The following is a 25,040-nucleotide window of genomic DNA, read 5'->3' as shown; positions in this document are numbered from 1 at the left end:
AGCAAAAATGGTGGAGAATGTAAGTTAGGAATTGGAGAGGTGGGAATCTGGAGTGGATTTGATCAAAAGACATTATATTTGTTTATAACATTCTCACATAGTAAAAAAAAAAACAAAATTTCATGTATGTGTAAAATGTGTCTTAGTCATATCCATTACTCTCTCCCTCCCTTCAGCTCCTCTGGTCACCTCAACATATTTCACATCTCTCTCTAAATTTTGTCACTGAGTCAAATTGATGCTGCCCATATGCATATGAGGCTGGGGTCATGCACTAAAGCATGTGTTATCTACAAATTTCTGCCCCTAAAAGAAAAGTAACTCTCTGTAGGTAAATTGCTAAATGCTCTTATTAATTAAAAACCTGGAGCCAGATATTGGGGTTAAAATCTAAGAGAACAGAAAGAAGCCAGCCACGTTCTCACCACTTGGAAATCCTCAGCCAAAGAGACCTACTTCCTGTACACCCACGCCTATTTGCCTTTCTATTCTGCCATCTCATTTTCTCTCCTCCAAGCTACATCACTTCCTCTTCCAGCCCAGCTTTGTCACTTCCTGTCTGTCTGTACAGACCTCCAGACCTTTATGGTTAACTAGTGTTAGAATTTAAGGCACTAGCCACTATGCCTGGCTCTGTTCCCAGTGTGGCCTTGAACTCACAGAGATACCCAGAGTGATAGGATTAAAGGCATGTGCTACCATTGTCTGACTTCTATGTTTAATATGGTGGCTGGCTTTTTCCTCTGATCCTCAGATAAACTTTATTGGGGGACACAGATAAAATATCACATCTCTCAATTCCTCAGCAGCCATAAATTGACATAAACTCTTCAAGTATAGTTGGGACATCAACAACAACCTCCTCTTCCATGCTTGAATTTTTAGCACTCTTGATTTTGAGGTCTTGTGTGAGGAATTACAGCTTCTGTGGGTTCACATGTATAACATCCATGTCCTGCATAGAAGCTATCATTTCACAGAATTACTCTGCATCCTCTTGTTCTTTACAGTGTTTTTGCTCCCACTTTTGTGATGTTCCCTGAGCCCTGGGGGTTAGCACACATATTGACATGTGATATTCTTTGAATGGCAAAGGACTCACCCTCACTTATTCTCAGCTTTTTAAACATTCACGAGCTCTGCATTAAGCATTATCTATCCTGTGCAATAAGGAACAAAGCTTGGAGCAGCATAAATCTATGGCTGAAAACACACTTATTTAGAAGGGAGTTTGACAACATAACAGTTTAACAGTAAAACATCAATAGGTTTTCACAACCCTGGGTTTGACCATGTTTAAATTTTCAGACATGACTTTGTTCTTATGCATCAGGCCTCAAATTGAATCAAGAGAGAACTAGGTTACTTCCAAAAATGATTTATGCCACCATTGCACCTGTGGGCACATCTTTCCTCACAGGTTGTAAATGCACCATGCAGGACCTATTGCTCAGTAAAGTCACTGAAATTTTTCTACCCTAGTAATTTCTAGTACTATGAAGGCTAGCTAGTAGGGAGAGGGTTTTCTTGTCCGTCAAGATTTATTACTCTTTTTTTCCTGCAACCAAAGTTAGTGATATCTTCAGGAACAGAATCTTTCTATCTAGTTGTGATGGGAATCAGTACCAACGGCAAGAGCCTGTGTTGATTTGACTTCCTTTCTTTCCAGTAACTCACAGAAAGGTAGCCTGTGCCAGACACTGAGATTTTTATTTATTTTATGCTGGGCACATGAGAAGTAATACATGTCTTCTGGAAGCATCAAGGTTCACCCATGTGGAATAACTCTCTTTAAACTACTTTTTTAAAATTGGGCTCTAGCTGGCTTAACAGATGGGTTAGCCAAAACTAAGGATTATAAAAAAAGCCTTATGAAACCCCACTAGTACATAAAATAATTTATTTTTTCAAGGAACAGTGCTGAAGGTTGAAACAAGATACATAAAAATGAACCTCATGAAAAAGAGGCAAGTGCTCTACCACTGAGCCACAGTCTTGGATTTCTTAGACTGTGAAGTTTCTTGCTTAATAGGTCTATAGAATAGGATAGATTTCTTTTTTCCTCATATTCTAGCCCAGTAAGATGACTGCAGACAATTTTAGTTGCCTATCAATAAGTGGACATTGAAATTTTCCAATAATACTCTTTCACCTAAGTTTGCCTTGGCTGCACTTGTGTATGATAGTTTAACTTCCTCATCCTGGAGTGCTATATCTTAGGGAGGAAATGTCACTGGACTATACACCCAGTAATGTTATTAGTGGTTCTAGTTCTCATTAAGGGATAGTTGAACTCTTCAAGAACTAATATGCTTAAGACTTGACTATTTAGTGTGCACCATGAGTACTGCTTTAGAGACAGACACATGATCAATGATTCAATAAAATTTAAGGCTTTTCTTTGAACAATTGAGAAAAATACTTCCTGTTTATGGACCAGAACCTATGTAGACATAAAGCTCTTGTGGCTATGCATGCCCCTTGAAAGAAGCCTAAGAGTAAATTTTAGAAAGAGATAAAGTAAAGTGGAAAATACTGAGTCCTGATAATATAGCTCAAATCCTTAGATACAGTCATAAAGCCATATTCCCTGGACTACTTCTGTTACACTTTCAACAAACATTTGCTGAATTCTTTTTTAAAACATTTTATTAATTTTTAATATTACTTTATTTACTTTTGCAATTTATTTTGAAATTTTATTTGCTTAGTATGTATGTGTGTGTGTATGTGCCCTTCTACCATTCCATAGATTTTATGGATCAAATTTAATTCATCAGCCTTTGTATCAAGTATCTTTAATGGCTGAGCTATCTATCCCATGTCCTAAGTGTCTGTTTTGTTAGAGAAATAGGTTTTGGGAAGTTAGGCTTCTTTCAAAAAGTATACCTAGTAGCAAGAGGTTTGTATATGCACATGTTCTGTAACAGGCACTGTTTTATGTATATCAACATCACAATAAACAAGGTAGCTATTGCCCTCTGACTTCATTATAAAGATCAATAAATTCCCTTTTTAAACCTATAAGAATTTGATTTTCTCATCTAAATTGAAATAGTTCTTAATAGCACAAGGAGTATGAGGGAGCTTTCAGTGTTAAAATAGCATGATATTTGTTTAGTAAGTTTTAGCAAAATAAACAGTATGTTCTAACTGCTAATGGATGATTTTATGGTTCTGCATCTGTGCCAATTCTAATATACTCAAGTGATTATTAAACATATTTTTCTACTTTTGCATTAAAAAAATTGTTTTATTCATTTTACATACCAACCACAGTTCCCACTCCCATCCATCCTCCAACTACCACCTACCTCTCTCCTGACTCACGCACCCCCATCCACTCCTCCAAAGGTAAAGCCTCCCATAGGGAGTCAACAAAGCCTGGTACATTCAGTTGAGGCAGGACCAAGCTCTTTCCTCTGCATCAAGGCTGAGCAAGGCATCCCACCACAGGGAATGGGCTCCAAAATGCCAGCTCATGCACCAGGGATAAATCCTGGTCTCACTGTGAGGGGCCCCTCAAAAGACCAAGCTACACAACTGCCTCCTGTATGCAAAGGGTCTAGTTCAGTCCCATGCAGGCTCCACAACTGTTGGTCTAGAATTCGTGAGTTTCTATGAGCTTGGTTCAGTTGTCTCTGTAGATTTCCCCATTATGATCTTGACCCCCTTGCTCATATAGTCCCTCCTTCCTCTCTTCAACTAGATTCCCTGAGCTTGGTCTGGTGCTTGGTTGTGGATCTCTGCATCTGCTTCCATCAGTTACTGGATGAAGGCTCTATGATGACAGGGTATTCATGCACCCTCTCCACTATTGCTAGTAGTCTTAGCTGGGGTCACCCTTGTGGATACCTGGTAATTTCCCTAGCACCAGGTTTCTCCCTAAGCCTCATAATGTCTCCCTCTATCAAGAGATCTCTTTCATTGCTCTACCACTCCAGCCCTCCCCCAACTCAACCATCCCATTCCCTCATGTTCTCATCCTCCATCCCTTTCCTTCTACCAGCCACCTTGCCCCCATTTTACCTAGGAGATCTCATCTATTTCCCCTTCACAGGGGGGATCCATGCATCCTTCTTAGGGTCCTCTTTGTTTCCTAGTTTCTCTGGAGCTGTGGGTTATAGTCTGGTTATCCTTTGCTTTACATCTAGTATCCACTTATGAGTGAGTACATATTATGTTTGTCTTTCTGAGTCTGGGTTACTTCACTCAGGATGATATGTTCTAGTTCCATCCATTTGCCTGCAAATTTCATGACACCATTGTTGTTTCCAGCTGAGTAATACTCCATTGTGTAAATGTACCACATTTTTTTTATCCATTCTTTGGCTGAGGTCTATTTCTTATAAATATATATTTCATGAATTTCACTACACCCGCATTCCATAATATGTGATCCTTTATAATATGTCATTTCAGAATATCTACAGAGGTGGTACCAAGGACAAAGGACTAAGGAAGGAACATGTGAACTCTAGACACTTCCTTCTAGAAGATTCTGTTCCAAACACACTTCACACTTACTGTCTTAAGGGGATATACAGTCGTGGCATTCTTGTGATAAGTACTGACTCATGTTCATACAATTTGTATTTGAAGACTGTCACTTCAGTTTACTAGCATTACAGCATACCTCTAGATTTCATTTCCTTTGCATGTAAAATGAGAATGAAAATTCTCTTAAGCTCTAGGGTTGTTACAAATACCAAGTGAGTGAATATATTTAAACTTTCTAAGAGTGTGTTGGTGATATGAAGTGCTTAGAAGTTGTTATTGTTCATGGCAACTTTAGGGGTTGGGGATTTAGCTCAGTGGTAGAGCGCTTGCCTAGCATGCACAAGGCCCTGGGTTTGGTCCTCAGCTCTGGAAAAACAAACAAACAAACTTGGAGTAGGAGGTTTGAAAAAGCTTTTGCTGTCCTGTGCTCTCTCATAATAAAGTTGTTAATGAAAGATGTAACTACTGTGCAGCAAGACACATCAAAGTGTCTCCCAATCTATGCACTCACTTTCATCTGAGCTTCAGTGTGACATTTTTTTTCTTTTGATATGTATTTTTGATATGTCACTGGCCTGGCCTCACATCTCATGTTACATACTCTCACACACTCTTCAAATATCTATCTCTCTATACTCTACTTCTCAGTTGGAAAAATATTCTCTGACCTTATATCCTTCTCAGATTGCAAATGAGTATCTTGCTTTCACTTAATTACCTCAACAATCTCTCCTTAGGCTCTATTTCTTTACAGTAAAATTCACTGCAATCCAGTGTGCACTCACACTACTCTTCTGAGAGAGTTCTGGTAGACATCATCAACTACCTCTTTAACATTAGAACTGGAAGTCTCTGCTGAAAACTTGCCTATTTGTCCCTTATTCCATAAAATTGAATCTGTTTACAGATCTTTTGGCTTTGGGCAAACTTATCTTAAGTACTTTCTCTCTTATCATTTCTTCTTCATGTCTTGTTTATAGATTTAATGAACTCAAAAGATTATTGTGCCTAGAGGTTTTACCTCTTTTTGCATTTATTAGTCTATGCATAGACACTGGACATTCCTATCCATTGCCAACAATTTGTTTACACCAGTGATTAAGTATGCAGGTCCTAAATCAAGACTACTGAGTTTTAATGGTTTCTCTGCCACTTGTAATATGGTTAATCTCCTCTAATCTTTAGTTTCCACATTAGTAAGTAATGATTACTAAATAATAACATTAGTAAATAATAATTACTAAATAATAAGATCTTTGTAAGAATTAAGTCAGAAAGTATTTTGAAATGCTAATCATGTAATATTTTTTGAGTCAGTTTAATATTATGTCCAGTCAGTAGAATAATATTAGTAGGTTCTCCCCTAAGGCCAATGACTTATCTAGCCATAGGTTTTTTACACTAATATCTAGGCCAGATACAGGTTTCATCTTGTGGACAAGGTCTTAAATCCAGTCAAATTGTGGTTGGCTTTACCCGTGATTTCTGTATCAGTATTTAACCAGAATGCATCTCTTCTTTTAAAAACTTGTATTTAGTTATTTTTGCATATAAGTGTTTGCCTTCATGTATGTCTGTGCAATCTGCACATGCCTGGGTCCCATAAAATCCAGAAGAAGACATCATATCTCCTGAAATTAGAGTTACAGGTGGTTTGAACTGCCATGTGTGGGCTAGGAATCAAAACTAGGTCCTCCAGAAGACCAGCATAACTCTTACCTGCTGAATAATCTCTCAGAATGAATGGCTGAGTAATATAAGCAACTAATTTCCTACTCTGGTATTGTGCATAGCTCCTTGCATTACAGTGAAAACCAGGTAGTAAGGATAAACCTTTCATCTGACTGCGCTGATTTACCCATAATCTATGACCCAAGTATATTGTATCTTTACCAATGCAGTCTTACCATCAAGTTCTGTAGGGTAAACAACAACAGCATTGTCAATAGCCTGAATCCCAGATCAGTAGCAGAGAGCAGATCCTCAACAAGATCATCAATAAAAATGTCTCCAAACTAAGGAAGAATGCATCAAAAGAGATACAAAAGTATACAGAACACCAAATAAACAGACAAGACAAGAAAAGAAAATCCTTACAGCATGTCATAGTTAAAATATTTAATATACAGGAAAAGGGTATCAAAAGCAGCAAGAGAAAAAAGTCACATATACAGGAAAACCCATCAGATTAACAGCTGATTTCTCAATGGAAACTTTGAAAGGCAGAAGAATGCAGAGAAATCAAGTTGTAAAACACCAAGATTACTACTCTAGATTACTGACTATCTTCCATAGTTGAAAAAGATAGACAAATTTTACATGATACAAATAGGCTAAAAGACCTCGTGCTTAGAACACGAGGCTTACAAAGAATAGAAAAAGTAATACTTTGGACTGAAGAGAAGAATAAGGCTAATCAAGAGGCTGTAGAAAGAAAACAAATCAAGTTATAATACTGAAAAGCAAACTACAGGTAAGAACAAAATAGTACATAAAAAGGAAGAGAAAAAAGAAAAAAACACAAATGACTGCAATTGACACACACCTTTCAACAATAACGTTAAATATTGATGACGTCAAATCTCCAATCAAAATATGTAGGCTATCTGAATAGATTAAGAAACAACATCCAACTTTGTTACCTACAAGAAACTCAGCTTTAACAATAGGTGCCACCCTAAAAGGAAAGGATGAAAAAAAGGTATTCCAAACAAATAATTAAGAAGAAAGCAGGCTCTGCTATCTTAGTACAGGATAAAACTAAAATCAATCAGAAGGGAGAGAAAAATGGAACTTTAATCTATTCAAGAAACAATTAGTAAGAAGACATTGCAATCCTAAAGCTATATGTACATCTGTGACAGATTTTTCCTGGGAGGATATAAAACAAGCACACATACATACTCATGTCAGATAAGGAACTAGGGACAGATCAGATTACAGATACCATCAAAGTCCAATTTTGTGTCATTTTATAGTGGTTACTTGCAGGAATGATTCAAAGACAGCATCAGCAAATACCACCCCATGGGTAACAGCTAAACTCACAAAATCTGGAAATCTGGAGCACAACACAACACCCTATAGGCATCTCAACAGATTGGAGAGTGTCTTTCCCAGATGGCTCAGACATTCCAGACATCCCAGCTGATCTTTGTTCCTTCTAGACATTCCAGCAGTCCCTGATTCTTTCAAACTGCTTGGCTAGTCTTAACTTTTTCCTCTACTGTTTATATATTCTGGGGAAGGGAGGAGCCTAGTGAATTTGGTCAGTTTTAGGAGTGCTGGGATTAAAAGAGTGTGCTACCACCACTTAACCTCATGTTTAATATTGTGGCAGTCCTGTTCTCTGACCCCAGATAAGTTTATTTTGGGGAACACACAATATTTCAGGGAACACAATACCACCTCAAGGGACAGCAAAGCCTGATCAGTTAAGGCAAGACCCAGCCCCTCCCTCCTGCCTCAAGGGTGAGCAAGGTATCCACCCATAGGTAATGGGATCCAGAAAACTAGCTCATGCACTAGGAATAGATCCTGATCACACTTCCAGGATCCCCTGAAAGAGACCCAGCAACACAACTGTCCTGTATGCAGAGGGTCTAGTCTGGTCCCAAGCAGTTCCACAGCTGTCATTCTAAAGTTCATGAGGTCCTATGAACTTGGTTCAGTTGTCTCTGTAGATTTCCCCATCATAATCTTGAAGCCCCCTTGCTCATAGAATCCCTCTTCCCTCTCTTCAACTGGACTCCTGGAGCTTGGCCTGGTGCTTGGTTGTGGATCTCTGCATCTGCTTTTATCAGTTACTGGATAAAGGCTCTATGATGACAGTTAGGATATTCACCAATCTGATTACCAGGGTAGGTCAGTTCAGGCACCCTCTCCACTATTGCTAGTAGTCTAAGCTGGGGTCATCCTTGTGGATTCTTGGGAATTTCCTTAGCATCAAGTTTCTCCCTAACTCTATAATGTCTCCCCATATCAAGATATCTCTTTCATTGCTTTCCCACTCTGTCCCTCCCCCAGCTCAACCATCCTGTTCCCTTATGTTCTCATCCCCCATCCTCTCCCCTCTATTGCCCCCACTCATCCCCAGTTTACTCATGGAGATCTCCTCTGTTTTCCCCTCGCCCTTAGGTCCTCCTTGTTACCTAACTTCTCTGGAAATGTGGGTTATAGTCTGGTTATCCTTTGCTTTATATCTAGTATTCACTTATGAGTGAGTACATACCATGTTTGTCCTTCTGAGTCTGGGTCGCCTCACTCGGGATGACATTTTCTAGTTCTATTAATTTGTCTGCAAATTTCATGATGTTGTTTTTACAGCTGAATAATACTTCATTGTGTATGAAACATCAAATTTAAATGACATCTTTACATAAAAGGAACATAACAGGTTTCTACAGAATATTCCATATAAATACCAAAGTATATACATACTAATCACCAGTCCATGGAGTTTTTCTAAAATATAATACATCTCAGAAAACACACACACACACACACACACACACACACACACACACATCTTACCCACTTTAAAATTATACAAATAACTCCACTATGCTACCTGAATATAATGCCATAAAACATAAAATCAAAAGCAAATGAATCTCCAATATGTGCACAAACTCATGATGGTTGCATAATCCATTACTGAATGATAAATGAGCCATATAAACAATGAAGAAAAAATTCCTGGAACTGCTAAAACTGACAACATAATACAATGAAACCTATAAGGACAAATTCAAAGTAGTCCTGCAAAGGAAGTTAATCAAAGACCCAAATATAAGTACATGTAATTCTAGTCTTTTACTATCTGAAACAGATGACAAAATAAAAAGAAAAGAAACATACCCAGGAGTAAAGAAAGTACCTCCAATAAATGATGTTGGGGAAATTGAATTTCCACATGTAGAAGAATGAATTTAAACACATACTTATCATTTGCCACAAAACTAACTCCATGTGGATCAAGAACCTAAAAATGAAACATGAAACACTGCAACTGCCACAGGAAAACATTGTCAGTACCCTACATGATATAGGTGCAGGAGAGGAACTTCTGAATAGGATTTCATTTGTCCAAGAATTCAGGTCAACAATTGGCAAGTGGGACGGGACATAATAAAACTAAAATACTTCTTCACAGCTAAAGAAGCAATCATTGAGTGAAGAGGGAGCCCACAGAAAAGGAAAAACTCTTTGCCAGCCGTACAGTTTACAAAAGATTAATAGCCAGATTGAATAATTATTTAAGAAAACAAAGTCTGAAAACAAAACAAATAATCCTTGCAAATATTGGTTTGGGACCTAAATAGAGAGTTCTCAAATGAAAAGCAGTAGTGAAGAAGTATCTCAAAAATGTCCATCTTCCCTAGCAATTAGAAAAATGCAAATAAAATCAACTGTGTAACTTCATCTTAACACAGTCAGAAACAAACACGCATACAAAAACTGGCATGAAATGCTGTAGGGGATGTGCAAGCTGGTCCAGCCATTCTGGAAATCAGAGTGGCAAATTCTTTAAAGGCTAAAATGTAATCTACCATATGACCCTATACCACTCCTTGGCATATGTCCAAAGGACCCAACATCCTATTCCATAAATACTTGCTCAGACATGTTCATAGCTATCCTATTCACAATATCTAGGAAATGGAAGCAATCTAAATGTCCTTTAATTGATGAATGGATAGTAGAAATGTGGTTCATATCCACTACTGAATACTATTCAGGTGTAAAGAAAAATGAAAGTATGAGCTTTGCAAGTAAATGGATGGAATCCAAAAAAGATCACTTTAAGTGGAATAAACCAGACCAGAAAGACAAATATCTTATGTACTTCCTCATATGAGAATCCTAGCTCTGAATCATCAGATTTGGAATGTGATACATATCCTACTAAAAATCAAGAGTGTAAAAAAGGACTATTACTGAGGTAGCCATGGAGTGGGGACCAATAGAGAGATGATCAGCAGGAATGAAGTAATCTGGTCAATTAGGGAGGGGAAGGAGATAAATACAGAAGGAGGGAAGAGGGTAAAATAACAGTAAGGATTTCTGAAAACGTAATAAGAAATCACATTATTAATTATCTACCAAAAATACATATAACACGTTAGTTCTCACATATACATGTGTGTGTGTGTATTAAGAAAATTTCACATATGTATTAAAAGAAATTTTCATATGCATATTAGTTTAAATATGTTTTACAAGAAATTTTCTCATTTTGGCTGTCTAAAAATGCTCCCTCCCATAACCAAAGACCACCTAACAAGTTGTAGATCAGAGTTGTCCAAGAAAAATCCTACGACTTTATAGGATATTTCTATTGTCCTTGGTTGAAAGGCAAGTCACTGTTTTTGAAGACACCATGTACTTTTGATAGACCAGAAGAAATCTTTCTCCTGAAGACTAGCTTTCATGGTACGGTAAGATGTCATGCAAACCTCCAAAGGAGAGAAGCAACCAACAGTCTGACCCAACTTTGACACCTATGAACCACAACGAGATGCAGCAGCATAATTTTGGGGCAACCAACCATTTCCTAATTGGACGTGAGACCCTCTTACTGGATGGAAAACAATGCCTGGTATTGGAAACCTAGGCAACTTCAGGTTAGGGATGGCATGGATCTTGGAGGAGAACCTAAAACCTCCACTTTATTTAAACCGTAATATCTCTACCACATTCTAAATATTTGTCCTATTTCCACAGATAAGTGTAATCCTTAATTCTCATCAAGGAAACTTCTTTTTTTAGTAGACAGAGACCATTAGAGTTGAATAGTATTCAATTGGATATATGTACCATATATTCACTAGCCATTCATCAGTTGAAGGGCATTTAGGTTGTTTTCATTTCCAAGCTATTGTGATTAGAACAGTAATGAACATGACTGAGCAAGCATCTGTGGTTCCACTGATCAAAATGTAGTGCTGCAGAGTCCAGGCCCAGTGGATACATCTGCAAAACTCAGCAGATTCTTGCTCAACTGTGTATATGGCTCCTCTATTCTCAATAACTAAAAGATGGAAACTACTTAAAAGTAATTTAGTGGATGAATCAATAATGAAAATATGGCACATATACACCATGATATATTATTCAACTTTAAAAAAACAAAATCATAAAAATTTCATGTAAATAGATGGAACTAGAAAATATTATATTGGATGAGCTAACTCAGACCCAGAAAAAAAATGCTGCATATTCTCCTTTATTTGTGCCTCCTAGATCTAGATCTTCAGATATGAATATATAACCTGGAATAACTGCAGAAATGGGGAAATGACAAAGGAACCCTGGTGGGATACTCTAGAGACAATATTATTGGGATTCATGTAATATTAAGATGGAAATGGAACAAAAACGGGAGAAAGACATTAACTGAGAAAGACTGAGCAAGGAAAATACAGAAGTAAAGGAAGGGAAGCGGGAGAAGTAACATAATGATGTTTTTAAAAGACATAGTCAATCAATCACATTATTTTTTATTTGCCTACAATTACACACACACACACACACACACACACACACACACACACACATAGATAGATATGTGTATATATATTCAATCAAATTAATTTATGTCACTTGGAGTGATATTTCCTCCAAGAGCAGTAGATTATCTAATAAATCCCTAGTACCAGGCAGAAGAAGCTTCCTTTCAAGTTGTTAGATTTGAGAGTACAGAATATGCCTAAATTGATATAAGCTATGTCCTTTGCCTTTGGTTACCTCCAAAAAGTTGGAAGTAAGTCGCTGTTGCTAAAGACACCATACACACTGGACACAGGACTTAGACAATTTGAGGTGGCTCTGACCCAAAAGCCTCCTCCATGAAGACTAGCCTTCACAATACCAGAAATTTCTACGCCCTTTGTCAAGGGAGGAAAGTAATCAATACCCCTACCTAGATATGGTGCCTATGAATCAAAACATTACCAGCACTACAAGATATCCTTAACAGCACAGTAATGGACCTCATACCTTAGCAGTAACCCCAGCTTTCTATTTGGGCATTACACTTGCTCAACAGGAGATAAATTGTGTCTAGTACTGTAAACCTAGCCAATAAGCTATGGCTAGTGGGGTCATGGATCTTAGAAAAGAATCTACTACTACTTTTCTAAACTAGTATAATTCCTAACTTGTTTCTACCCTTTTAACAACAGATAAGTGTGGCTCTCACCCATCATCAAAAAAGGCCTCTTTTTGCAGAAGTTGGAGACAATACAGAAAACCATACTTGATTAAAACATAGAGAGCAACTGACCCTGGTATGCCTAGCCTCAGTTGATACATCTACAATCCAACCTCATTGTAAAAGAAAAGGTGGGCAGGCTGTTGGAGTCAGAGGAACAGGAAGTCTGACATGAGATCATGTTTTCTAAATATCATTGTCAAATCTCAAGAGTATGACTGCCTAAACAACAAATGAATAAATAAATTCCAATACCATCTGGATGCAGGAAATCTCACATGGTCCCAGGAAATTAATGACTGTTTAGAGAAGGATAATTAATCTTTCCCAGGTAGTAGTGCCCTACTTATTTAATTGCTTATTTAATACCAAAATGGCAAGCCTTAAAAGTATATGCATACATGTAACACTGTATAGACCCAGCAGATTTTATTTATATATTTAATTGTATGTATGGTATAAGTGAGTTAGTGAGTGTGTGTATGTGTATATATACATTATAATAATAATTGAAGAAAAAGGATGTGCTTGAGAGAAAATGAGTTGGGGAACATGGAGGGTTGGAAAGAGAAGAAGCAAGAGGATAAATACTATAACATTTTAATTAAAAATAAAATTTTAAAAATAAAACCCATTTCATGGTAAGCATTTAATGAAGCAGTTAATACATTTCACTTTCTATTTTGCCTTGCATATAGCAAGTACTTGAATTTTGCAGTATAGTTAGCCTCTAATCTCTGTACCTCTATAAGATCATGCAAGATTTTAATATCCATATTGGGCAGATAGTAAAACTGGGGCCCAGAGAAAGCAGTGGCTTACTGAACTGAAGTTCATGAAAGATTTAAACCTTTCTGTTACCACTCCTTTGTGTCTTATGTTCAGCAGTTTTATTCATGTATGTGACATGGAGTGAGGTGGGACAGAGCATGGGAGAGATAACAGAGAAGAGAAATGTTGAGAAACAGCCAGAATTGCCTTTATGGTTTAAATTTTTTCTTGTGGACCACCTAGTTCCTTGAAAGGTTATGCCCTGGCTGCTATGACACAAAGGAGGTACAACAGGGCAAAGCATAAAAACAGGATAAAAATCAGTTGGGAAAGATGACATAAAAAACAGTCCATGCCTCACCCTCCTTATCAGTCATCAAGCCAAACAGAAAGTGCTGAAAGAGTTGAGTCAGCTTCCTGAGGAGAAAGGGGGAGTGTTTGCACAATTATTAAGAACATCTGGCAAAAGTCTTTCTGATTGGCCAGCATAGGTTCGCAGGGTAAATCTTTGAGTTCAATGTTTTGGGGTTAATTTTTGGTTGTCACAGTGAAATAAACATAGCAATAACTACTTTTTTCCTTATTCAGATCACTCATCATGATCCCAGCTCCAGGAAAAAACTACATTTCACATTAGCATTTTTGTATTTCTTTTCACTTTTTCCTAGTTCTGTTTTTAGGATTCTATATTAATTGTCCTCCCTCCCTGCTTCCAGTAAAGTTATCTGACAGTCAAAACAGCCTCACTCTTTCTTTCTGAATCATAGTTCTGCTTAACTCTCCACATGCTACTCTCCCAGCTCCCTCCACACACAACATACACATACACAAAAACACCATGGTTTTAGTGCTGTCTTTCTAGATAGGCTGAAGTGGAACAATCGGACTTTCACCAGAGATATGGTTCATAAATGTTACAATGTTTATAGTAGCTTAAAAATAAGATAAAGATCAGGAAGTAGTACTACCTACCACATGCCACGGAATGTACATTTTAAATAGTACTTCTTGTAACAAAACTTGCCTAAAAGATTTTATTAATCTTCATCTTATGAATCAGCCAACTGGGGCTTGAAAATGGTAAGAGAAATAAACTAGAAACCAATGTCAAATATATTTGGCTCTAAAGCCACAAGCTCTATGAATTGTATCCTCTTATTGTAAAAGAAACAAAATGTCAACACAACAGGATGAATGCTAAAACAATATCTGTCTTATTTAGTTCTCAGAATGTATGTGCCCACTAGTTGTTAACTCCCTTCTATAGATGGAGAAAACAATGCTCATTTCACAGTGTATAAACTAAATTTGTAGCAATGGATTATTAAGTACTTAAGGCAATATTATGGAAAACTCCTAGTATCACATTTTGCACTAATTGGAAACGGTAGCATTCGTTCCTTCTCTCACTTCAGTGAAAGAATTTAGCTGTGAGTTTGAACAATTCTCAGGGTGTATTTAACTGGTTTTTAAGCTGCTTAGTATCATGCTCAGTTTCAAAATGACCCAGGCCTGGATCCCTATTTAGAAAACTATATTCAGTAAAACTGAATCCAGCTTCAGGCATGTATTCCTGTGGCTCACAAGCTAAAAATGGTTTAAAGATATTTAACAGGTTGTAAGAGGAAAGAGTATGAACAAAAAGTGAAAACAACAGAATGTGGCCCACAGGCCTTAAATGCTCCCTGATCCTTTAAAAAATTTTGTCAAATTCTGCACTAGTCCCCTAGTATAGTGTGAAAACCACAAATAGTCGTTAGGCTATGATAATTGTTGCCCTTTCAACCATACCTTTCTCATTCCTCATTCTCTATTGGGAGGTTCTCTTTGAACTGGATGAATACATAACCCAAGTCTGGCTAAACATGACTTTTTTCTGACAATAGTGAGTGTTCTGGCTCAAACAAAGCCAATTTGAGTCTTTATCTTATATATGTAAATTCTAGAGGGAATGTCATTACTTTTCACAGAAGTTACTAAACCAAGTTTCATGGCAGCTGTGTTCCCTGATGTCTGAAATAATAAGGCAAGAAAGAAATTTGAATTCAGAAACTAAGATGAGTGAAAAAACAAAAACAGAATGGTGGCATTTTATAGTCCCTTGTTCTGACATTGAAGCATTTGTTCTTATGGTTTTACTTCAATTTCATGACTCACTCTAAGACTTCTTCCAAGGATATCTCAGTACTTTCTTCTTAAATAAAGCCATTTAATATTTTTGTTTATTTCATTTTTACCTAATCTAGACTGTTGGCTTTATAGCAAAATAAACAAAACAACAACAAAATCCTGCTCCAATAAAGCACAGGATAGAAATTTGTTGTAACTAGTATCATAAGAACATCCCACTTCCTAGCTGTATGAACTTTAGGAATGAGCAATATGCTATTAATGTCGGTTTCAATAGCTTAAAATTAGGATAATAATACCTATATAATGAAGGTTTATAAAAAGTAGGCAGGTAAGCTAAATGTGTTAAATAGTGACAATAATGTACTTTGAAATATATGAGGTCCTTTTCTCCAATGGCAAGGTCTAACAGACCAGCTGATTTCCAGACAAGGAAAATGTCCATGACTCATAGCTGCCCAGCTGTTTCTTGGTAACTCTTGACTGTAATAAACCTGTCAGATCTCTGCTCCATAAATCAAATCTTGAACTCAGCAGCTAGTATGACAGGTGTAGTTTAGTAGCGTAGGCTGAAGAAATCACTGAAACTTCTGATACATCTTGAGTCAAGACAATTTCCGCTTGCCACACATTATCTGGCTTCATAAATTGTATACTTCATAGCTCTCTAGATTTTCCAGTCATTGAAACAAACTTATTCATTTTAAGGCAAGTCACATAATTGTGATGAAAATGTGTTCTGTCCTCTCTGAGTAGATAAATAAGCAAGAATTCATGCATCCTTTTAGGAAGAGTATATTTATTACTTTTAAGAGACTAATTCAGGCCTGGGGATGTGGCTCAGTTGGAGAAGTTCTCGCCAAGCAATCACAGTGACCTAGGTTAGGATCCTCAGTCTCATTTAAAGAGTTTGGCATTAGGATGCATGTTTATAATCCAAACACTGCAGAGATGAAGACAGGACAGTTCCTGGGAATTGCTGGTCAGCTTGTCTTTCAGAATCAGTGAATTCCAAGTTCAGTGGGAGAACACATCTCAAATAATCACAGGATACTTGACTTTGACTGACAACCTACACACACACAAACACACAGCACAATGAACACACCACATACATACATAAAGAGACAACTTCCGTAGTTTTAAGGAAAATTGTTATCCAGATAGGATAAGAAGTGAGCTTTAGATTTCACACTTGCACCAAGATAGGTCATACACATTAGAAAAGAACAAAACCATCCAATTCCACACTTCATAAGGGACTTTTGGTGTTGTATGGCATTGTGTGCTTATCTTCTGACCATACTTGATTAAAATGGAGCCTTGTCCTACAGCAGCAAGAAGCTTTGGGGTACATAGCTAGAAGTGGCAGTTTAATTTGGAATATGATCTGAATGTCCAATCAGTAGAGCAGCCTCAGATAACTCATAGATAAGTCTCTTCAACACAAACAGTACCAGGATCTAGCCTCCACTATCCTTTGAAAGTCAGAGAGTAACATGAAGGACAAGTATAAGTAACCAGGGTTTTGTCCTTATTGTCCATTCTCTTCTTCTCCGAAGACTAAAGTACTCAGGTAGTGGAAAACATATATCTCTGTAACTTTATACCTCCCAACATACAAACATACATATGTAAATACAAATCTAAAGTTCACAAAAAGAATATTTTATGGAACTTTTACAATTCTGGCTCTTCAAGCTACAACCCTTGACCTGTGACACAAAAGAGTAAGTTTTGAAACTGACATAGTATTGAGATTTTTAGAATGGGTCAACTTTTAATAAATAGCTATGGAATTTGGTGAAAATGTTTGTAAGAATCCATCACTCAGAAAAAGAAAAGAAGAGGAAAAACTAATTTATCATAGCACAAAAAGCTATCAGTGGAATTAAAAAATCTTTCATACCAGGTTACACTGTTCTGCAAATCTGTTGCACAGAAATAATATCATGTCCAGTTTCTTTAAATTCTCCAAATGATTCCTATCTTAACTCAGTATAAATGAAAACTTCTGTAGGGAAGGAAAAGCCCAGGCTGGTCTCTCAACCCTGTATCCACAATGTCATAGTCACACTCACTTTTCTTGGCTCATTGAAATCACCTGAATTATTCCCATGTTTGTGAATTTATTTCATTTATCTATAGCCTTCTCCCCTAGATCTCATAGAACCAGCTCCTTACCATTAAAATACCAGCTTATATGCTACCACCTGTGTAGTAGTTAGAATAAGAATGGCCTCCATAGGCTCATATCTTTGAATGCTAAGGTAGTGGCATTAGGAGGTACGGCCTTGCTGAGGTGTGTGTGGCCTTGTGATAGGTGTGGCCTTGTTGGAGGAAGGTTGTCACTGGGGTTAGACTTTGGGGTTTCTCTTACTGCTGCATTCTGGTTCAGATGTAGTACTCTAAGCTATCTCTCCAGCACCATGTCTACCTGCAAGCTGCCATGCTTCCTATGGTGCCTATAACGGTCTAAATCTCTGAATGTAAGCAAGCCCCAGTTAATAGTTTCTTTTATAAGAGTTGTAGTGGAGCAGGTGGGAATAGGTGGAGGGTTAGAGGGGAAGGATGGAGGGTGAGAAGAGGGAGGAGGGGGAATCTGGTATGTAAAATGAATAGAAAATTTCTTAATAATAAAAAGGAAAAAAATTAAAAATCAATTTAAAAAAAGAATTGTAGTGGTAGACATCTCTTCACAGCAACAGAACATTGACTACAACAACCTGGAAGCCATCTTTTCTATTTGAAATGACCCTCTCAAGACTAGAGGTGTCATTCATTAGCATAGTATTTGCATATAGGAATCATTTGGAGAATTTAAAGAAACTGAACAGGATTCTCTAACATGAATTGGTCTTCTCTTTCCATTTATGTATGGAATTATCTTTATAATATTTATTTGCTCACCAGTTTTCCCTCACTAATACATTAGTGCTGTGAGAATAAGTATCTTGGATTTTTCTTTTAAAACATTAAAATCTATTCATTGTATAAGATGACTGATTTCATAACTACATTTTGATTCAAGTGTATTATTTAGCTTATTCATATCTACTTCCCACCACCCTCTCCTGTTTGTCCCCTTCTCTATCACACTAATTACCATTCTCTCCTTAAATAGTTTTTTTGTCATACACACACATACACAGGGAGAAAACAAACAAAAAACACCTCTAGACGCTACTGTGAAGTAAAAAATCTGTAGAATTTTAGAATATGCTCATTTTGCCAATTGTGCAAGGTTGTATGATGTAAGTCCTACAGCAGTGTACCTGGCTTCACATAAATTTCAGAGGATGCCTGTGAGAGCCATTGGTCCCAGGAAAGGGGATTCTCTAACAGTGTAATCCTTAATGAAGTTAAAGAAGCAGAATATTCCAAGACTCCCAACAATAGTCTGAAATGTCATTTTTGGGAAGTTTCAGGAAAAATAGTCCAACCAGTGAGATCTATAGCATGTGATGCTCTTGAATCATAAGGACGTCATTTTTGGGAAGTTTCAGGAAAAATAGTCCAACCAGTGAGATCTATAGCATGTGATGCTCTTGAATCATAAGGACTGTTTCTAGGAGTCTTGAGCCCATTCTATACCAGAAGGCAGAAAACACAGAGGTTTTTGTCATTTCTCAAGATTTAATGGTGCTTTTTCTGTTATATTTTGCACTTCTTTGGGGATCGTTATTCCCTTTTTTCTGTTCCCAAGATGATATTGTTCAGACATGAAGGTGTGTGGTTTGAGTGTCTCCTATGGGTCCATGCAAACTAATGCCTTTATAAATGAAAGAAACCCTAATGATTCCAGAAAATAACTCTTAATTAGACCTGATAAATACTTTCAGCAAAGTGTCAGAATGCAAAATTAATAATCCATAAATCAGAAGCCTTAGTCTATATTGATAACAAACTCAATGAAAAACATATCAAGAAAATAATCCTATTCCCCAAAACCACAAAAAATTAAATACATAAGAAGATATCTAACTAAGGAAATGAAAGACCTCTATGCTAAAAACTTTCAGACACTGAAGAAAGAAACTGAAGAATGTACTCAAAGATGGAAATTCTTTCCAAGCTTATGGATTGGAAGAATGAATATGTGAAAATGTCCATCCAAAAGCAGGCTCTAGAATGAAATCTAGCCAAAATGTTAGTGTAATTCTTCACAGACATAAAACCAAACAACCTCAAAGTTTGTATGGCAGCCCCAAAAATAAGGATAGCCAAAGTAATATTGGACAAAAGGAATACTGTAGGAGGTATCACCTTACCTGATTTAAAAAAAATATATATAATGCAGAGAGCTATAGTATTAAAAATAGCATGGTACTAGCACATAAACAGAAGTTAAGATATGTATAGTTTAAATGAAGTTATGCCACTTGGGATACTCCCTCAAGAGCAACAGACATTCTAACCAAACTATAGCACTTCTGTGGAATGTTTTTCTGTATGCTGTGAATATGTGTTGCTCTGATTGGTTAATAAATAAACCTGTTTGGCCAATGGTGAGGCAGAATAAGGCTAGGTGGTACATTCAAACTTAAGGCAGAGATGAAGAAGGGTAGAGTCAGGGGAGAGGCCAGCCACTGTCCAAGGAGCAGCAAGATGCCAGCAGACTGATAATGTCAAGGCCATGTGGTAACATACAGATTAGTAGGAATGGGTTAATTTAAGATGAAAGAGCTAGCTAGCCAGAAGCTGAAGCCTTAGGCCATACAATCTGTAATCAATATTAAACCATGTGTGTTTACTCGGAACAGAGCAGCTGCAGGAAAGGTGGGACACAGGAAAACTTCTGCCTACACAGTACCAGTCATGAGATACCTCCTTTTATATTGTTAGATAGAGAAGTCCAAAAGATTCTCAAAACAATATAGGCTGTTGCCTTTGTTTGCCTCACAGAAATTAAAGTTATGTCCATATTGTTAAAGACCCCATGCAACTAGGACACAGAATTGAGAGGAATAAAAATAGGTCCCAAAAGAAAGTTTCCTTTCAGTGGACTAATTTTCATATTACCTGAAGGTGCTATTCAAGCTTCTAACAGATGAAACAATCAATGGTCCTTCTCAGTCTTGATACCTATGAACCAAACAATGATCTACATGACAAAATATCCCTAAAGTTACAATATTGCATGGTGGTAACCAACAGCTGTTTAATTTGACCCAAGTCTAGCTGAGTAGAAGGGCAATCATGTTTTATACTGTTAACCTAGTGAACTACGTATGGTTAGTGAGGTTGTGGATATTAGAGGAGAATGCACTATTGACACTATTCCAGTACAGTTTCTAACCATATTATAAACAGTGGTTCTCATACTCATAGGCAACTGTAATTCTTATTGCTCCTTACAGAAGCTTCTTTTTGCAACAGCTAAAGACAAATACAGAAAACTGTAACTGCTCAAAATTGACAGAACAACTAACCATAGGGTTCACAGCCCTGTTTGATGCATCTATAACACAACCTCTACACATACATGGCTCAGGGAACATTTCCGAATAGGGGGTGGAAACAGTATAAGAACCAGATTACCAGGAAATCTAATGTAAGATGGTGTGTTATAATATGACAAGGAAGCTGCACCCATGAAATTTCAACAGTAAGGTCATCCAAAGAAGACCCAAACAACAAGAATACCAGTTAACATGAAAATGTGGATGGGAAAAATTTTATGGGCCTCTACCTTTAGAGGAAGAGCTACAGTCAATGACTGTTGAAAGAGGGGGAATTAGTCTTCCCAAGGGATGAACCCCTTAAGTGATTATCCAATAGCAAGTAGTCAGGTCTAAAAACTAACATACAATCAATATTAAACAGATTCAGCAGGGTCAGAAGGGTGCATTTATATATGAATAATAATAACTTGAAAAGGAGGCCAAGAATTTGAAAGGGAGTGGGTGGGGGTATGGGAAGTGTTAGAAGAAAAAGTGGATGGAAATGATGGAAATGTATTTTAATTAAATAAAAATGTTTGGTGGTATTTGTTGTGAGGAAAATGCAGAATAATGCTACTTTACCACAGCCAGAATGGCCAAGATCATTAATGAAAATGACAATAAAGTCTAATATAGGTGTGGGTAAAGGGGAACTGTAATATGCAGTTGATGAGAATAGAAAGCAGGCTAGATGTTTCCCAAAAGTAGATGTAGAAATACCCTATGACCAAGCTATATTATTCCTGGGTCTATAAAGTCCCAAAAGACTTTATGTCCTACTATAGAGAAACTTGGACGTCTATTTTAATTGAGGCTCAATTCACACTAGTGAGGAAATGCAGTGAACCAAAATGCCTACCAACTGATGAATAGATGACAAAAATGTGATACATGTGCATAATGATCTACCATAATACTATACAGAAAAGAGGAAATTATGAAAATTTCAGGTTAATGAATGGAATTGATAAAAAAAAATTATGTGGAGTGAGGTCACCCAAACCCAGAAAGACAAATGTTGTATGTATGTTCTTTCTCACATTTACATTCTACCTTCAAATCATTTTTTTGTATATTTAACCTGGAATATATATATAGAAGCCGAAATACTAGAAACAAGTTGTTGGGAGATGGATGCTGTAAAGGAAGTGATATATGAAAGTAGAGAAGGGGCTTACTGAGGATAGAAATGTTTAAGCATGGAGAGGGCAGAAAATGGGAAATGCATTGAACAAAGGCTTCAAATTTTTGTAAAGGTATATTGAAACCAACCTTGGGAAAACGGTTCAATTAGAGAGGGTAGTAAAGCAGTCATGAAATGAAGTAAGAGAGGAAATACTCATGGTTAAAGGTTTAAGTAGATATAGGACTGAGGAAAGGAAAAGATGTGGTCTTGTTGGAGGATATGTGTCACTGTGGTGGCTCTGAGGTCTCATATATGATCTAGCCATACCCAGTGAGACAGACCACTTCTTGTTGCCTGCAAGTCAAGATGTAAGAATTCTCAGCACCTTCTCCAGTACCATATCTGCCTGCTTGCCACCATACTCCCAGCTGCCACGCTCCCCTTTGTGATGATAATGCATTGAACCTCTGAAACTACAAGCCACCACCTCAACTAAATGTTTTCCTTATAAAAGTTGCTATGATCATGAAGTCTCTTCACAACACTAGAAACTCTAAGGAAGACAAAAGTTGGTACCACAGACTGGGGTATTACTGTGATAGACCTTACCATGCTTTTGTTTGAAGGATTATGGACTTTGGGACTGTGGCTTAGAAAAGCAGTTGAATGCAAGTGCTACTTAAGGGGCCATTGAAGACAGTGATGCTGAGTGTGAATTGAACTGTGGGGGGCTGGCTAAAAATGTTTCAAAGGAAAAGAATTTTAGTATGTTGCTTAGAGATCCTTCTTGTGATATTTTGGTGAAGAGTATGGCTGCCTTTTGTCCTTGTCAGAAGAGTCTGCCTGAGGCTAAAGTGAAGAGTTTCAGATTAATTGCATTGTTAAGGAAATCTCAAAACAGCTTGTGTTGGATTCTGTCATGTGGTTACCAGTGTTAACTCTAATGAAGATTTATACTGAAAAGGAGCAAGCTGAAGAGGGAAATTACAAAGTGTAAAATTTGAGAAGAAAGGGAGTACCAGGAAGTGAAATAGAGCTAAGTCCTGTGTCCAAGGAGACAAACAGATTAAGAAATGGAATAAATGGAGTGGTGACCTCAGGGCTAGATCCCACCCAGCTAAATTCCCAACTTGTGAAAAGGAATTAAAGAAAGGCCTACAGCCAGGTGTAATGGTGCATGCCTTTAATCCCCAGCACTGGTGGATCTCTGGGTTTGAGGACAGCCTGGTTTACAAAGCAAATTCCAGAAAAGCCTAGGCAGCAAAGGAAACCATTGAAAACAGAAAGCTGGTGAAGATATTATTGAACAAGTGGCCACAGTAAGCAGCAGAACTTGGCAGCTTTGACCACATGGTTCTAGAGTTAGGTGTTATAATTCCAAACTACCCCCCCAGCTACATGACCACACATGTGCTATTCATCAGTCAGTCAGAATGCTTAGCCATGCCAGGGCCTTGTGTCCTATGTAATCTGTGTGCTACATGATCACATAATTTATGGGCATGCATGGCATAGCTACATAAGCCCATATGCACATACTGGAGGGGGGACCTATAATAGCAGATTCCACCTGTTCCACCAGCCCCTTTTCCCATAACATTTGTTTCTAGTAGGCCTATTAAATAATCCCTCTTTTCCCTCCACTAATAAAAGCTCTTATAATGGGTTTCATTGTACCTCACGTTTTTTCTCACATGGAAAATAGTGCCACAAATAAATAACATTAAGGATACAAGAAAGGAGTTATGGAATTTCCCTCCATGACTAAGGAAAACAGCTGAGGCCAGATGTGTCCCTGATGTGTCCCTGAAAGTCTAGTGAGGCCATTGTGTGAAGCTGTGAGGGTGAAGCCTGGATTGCCTTGGAAATCCCAGGATGCGGAAAATGCCAGAGTCAGAGTAGTGGGATATTGCTAACAGGAAGTGGAACCAGCAAGAGAGAGAGAGAGAGAGAGAGAGAGAGAGAGAGAGAGAGAGAGAGATGTTTCATTCAAGAAAGCTGAAAGGAGTTGGAGATCTGAAGAAGACTTGATGTCAGACATGGAAATGCATCAGAGTTTGGAGTTTGCCCAGATGGCTTTTAGGTTTGGTCCAGTATTTCCTCATTGTGCTCCCTTTCCTGCATTTTGAAACAGTAATGTATATCCTGTGCCATTATATATTAAAGTATGTGATCTGCTTTTTTATTTTGATTTTACAGGAAATTCCAGTCAAGAAATTGCATGAATCTCAAAAGAGACATTGAACTTTAGACCTTTAAATAAGTTTGAGACTGTTATAGACTATGGAGACTTTTGAAGTTGGACTGAGTACTTTTTTGCATTATGATATGGATATAAGCTTTTGGGGTCGAGGGAATGAAAGGTGGTAGTTTGAAAGAAAATGGTCCCCAAAGGGAGTGGTGCTATTAGGATGTGTGGCCTTAATGGATGAATTATGTCACTGTGGAGGGGGGCTTTGAGGTCTCATATATGCTCAAGCCATGCCCAGTATAATAGACCACTTCCTGGTGCCTGCAAGTTAAGATGTAAGAATTCTCATATGAGATCCCTAGCTTTGAACCATCAGATTTGGAATGTGATATACATATCATAGTATAACACCTTCTCTAGCACCATGTCTGCCTGCATGCCACCATACTCCCAGCTACCATGTCCCCCACTATGATGATAATGGAATGAACCTCTGGGACTGTAAACTGTCAGCTCAATTAAATGTTTTCCTTATAAGAGTTGCCATGGTCATGGTGTTCCTTCACACAGAAGAAGAAATCCTAATTAAGATAGTGGGTGAGCCAAAGTTAATGGTACATGAAGATGTCTTAAGTAAATCTACTAATTAATAGGACAATTAAA

Source organism: Onychomys torridus, chromosome X, assembly GCF_903995425.1.
Source record: "Onychomys torridus chromosome X, mOncTor1.1, whole genome shotgun sequence".
Lineage (NCBI taxonomy): Eukaryota > Metazoa > Chordata > Mammalia > Rodentia > Cricetidae > Onychomys > Onychomys torridus.
The sequence above is the reverse complement of the archived record's forward strand: the minus strand, read 5'-3'. Positions refer to the sequence as shown.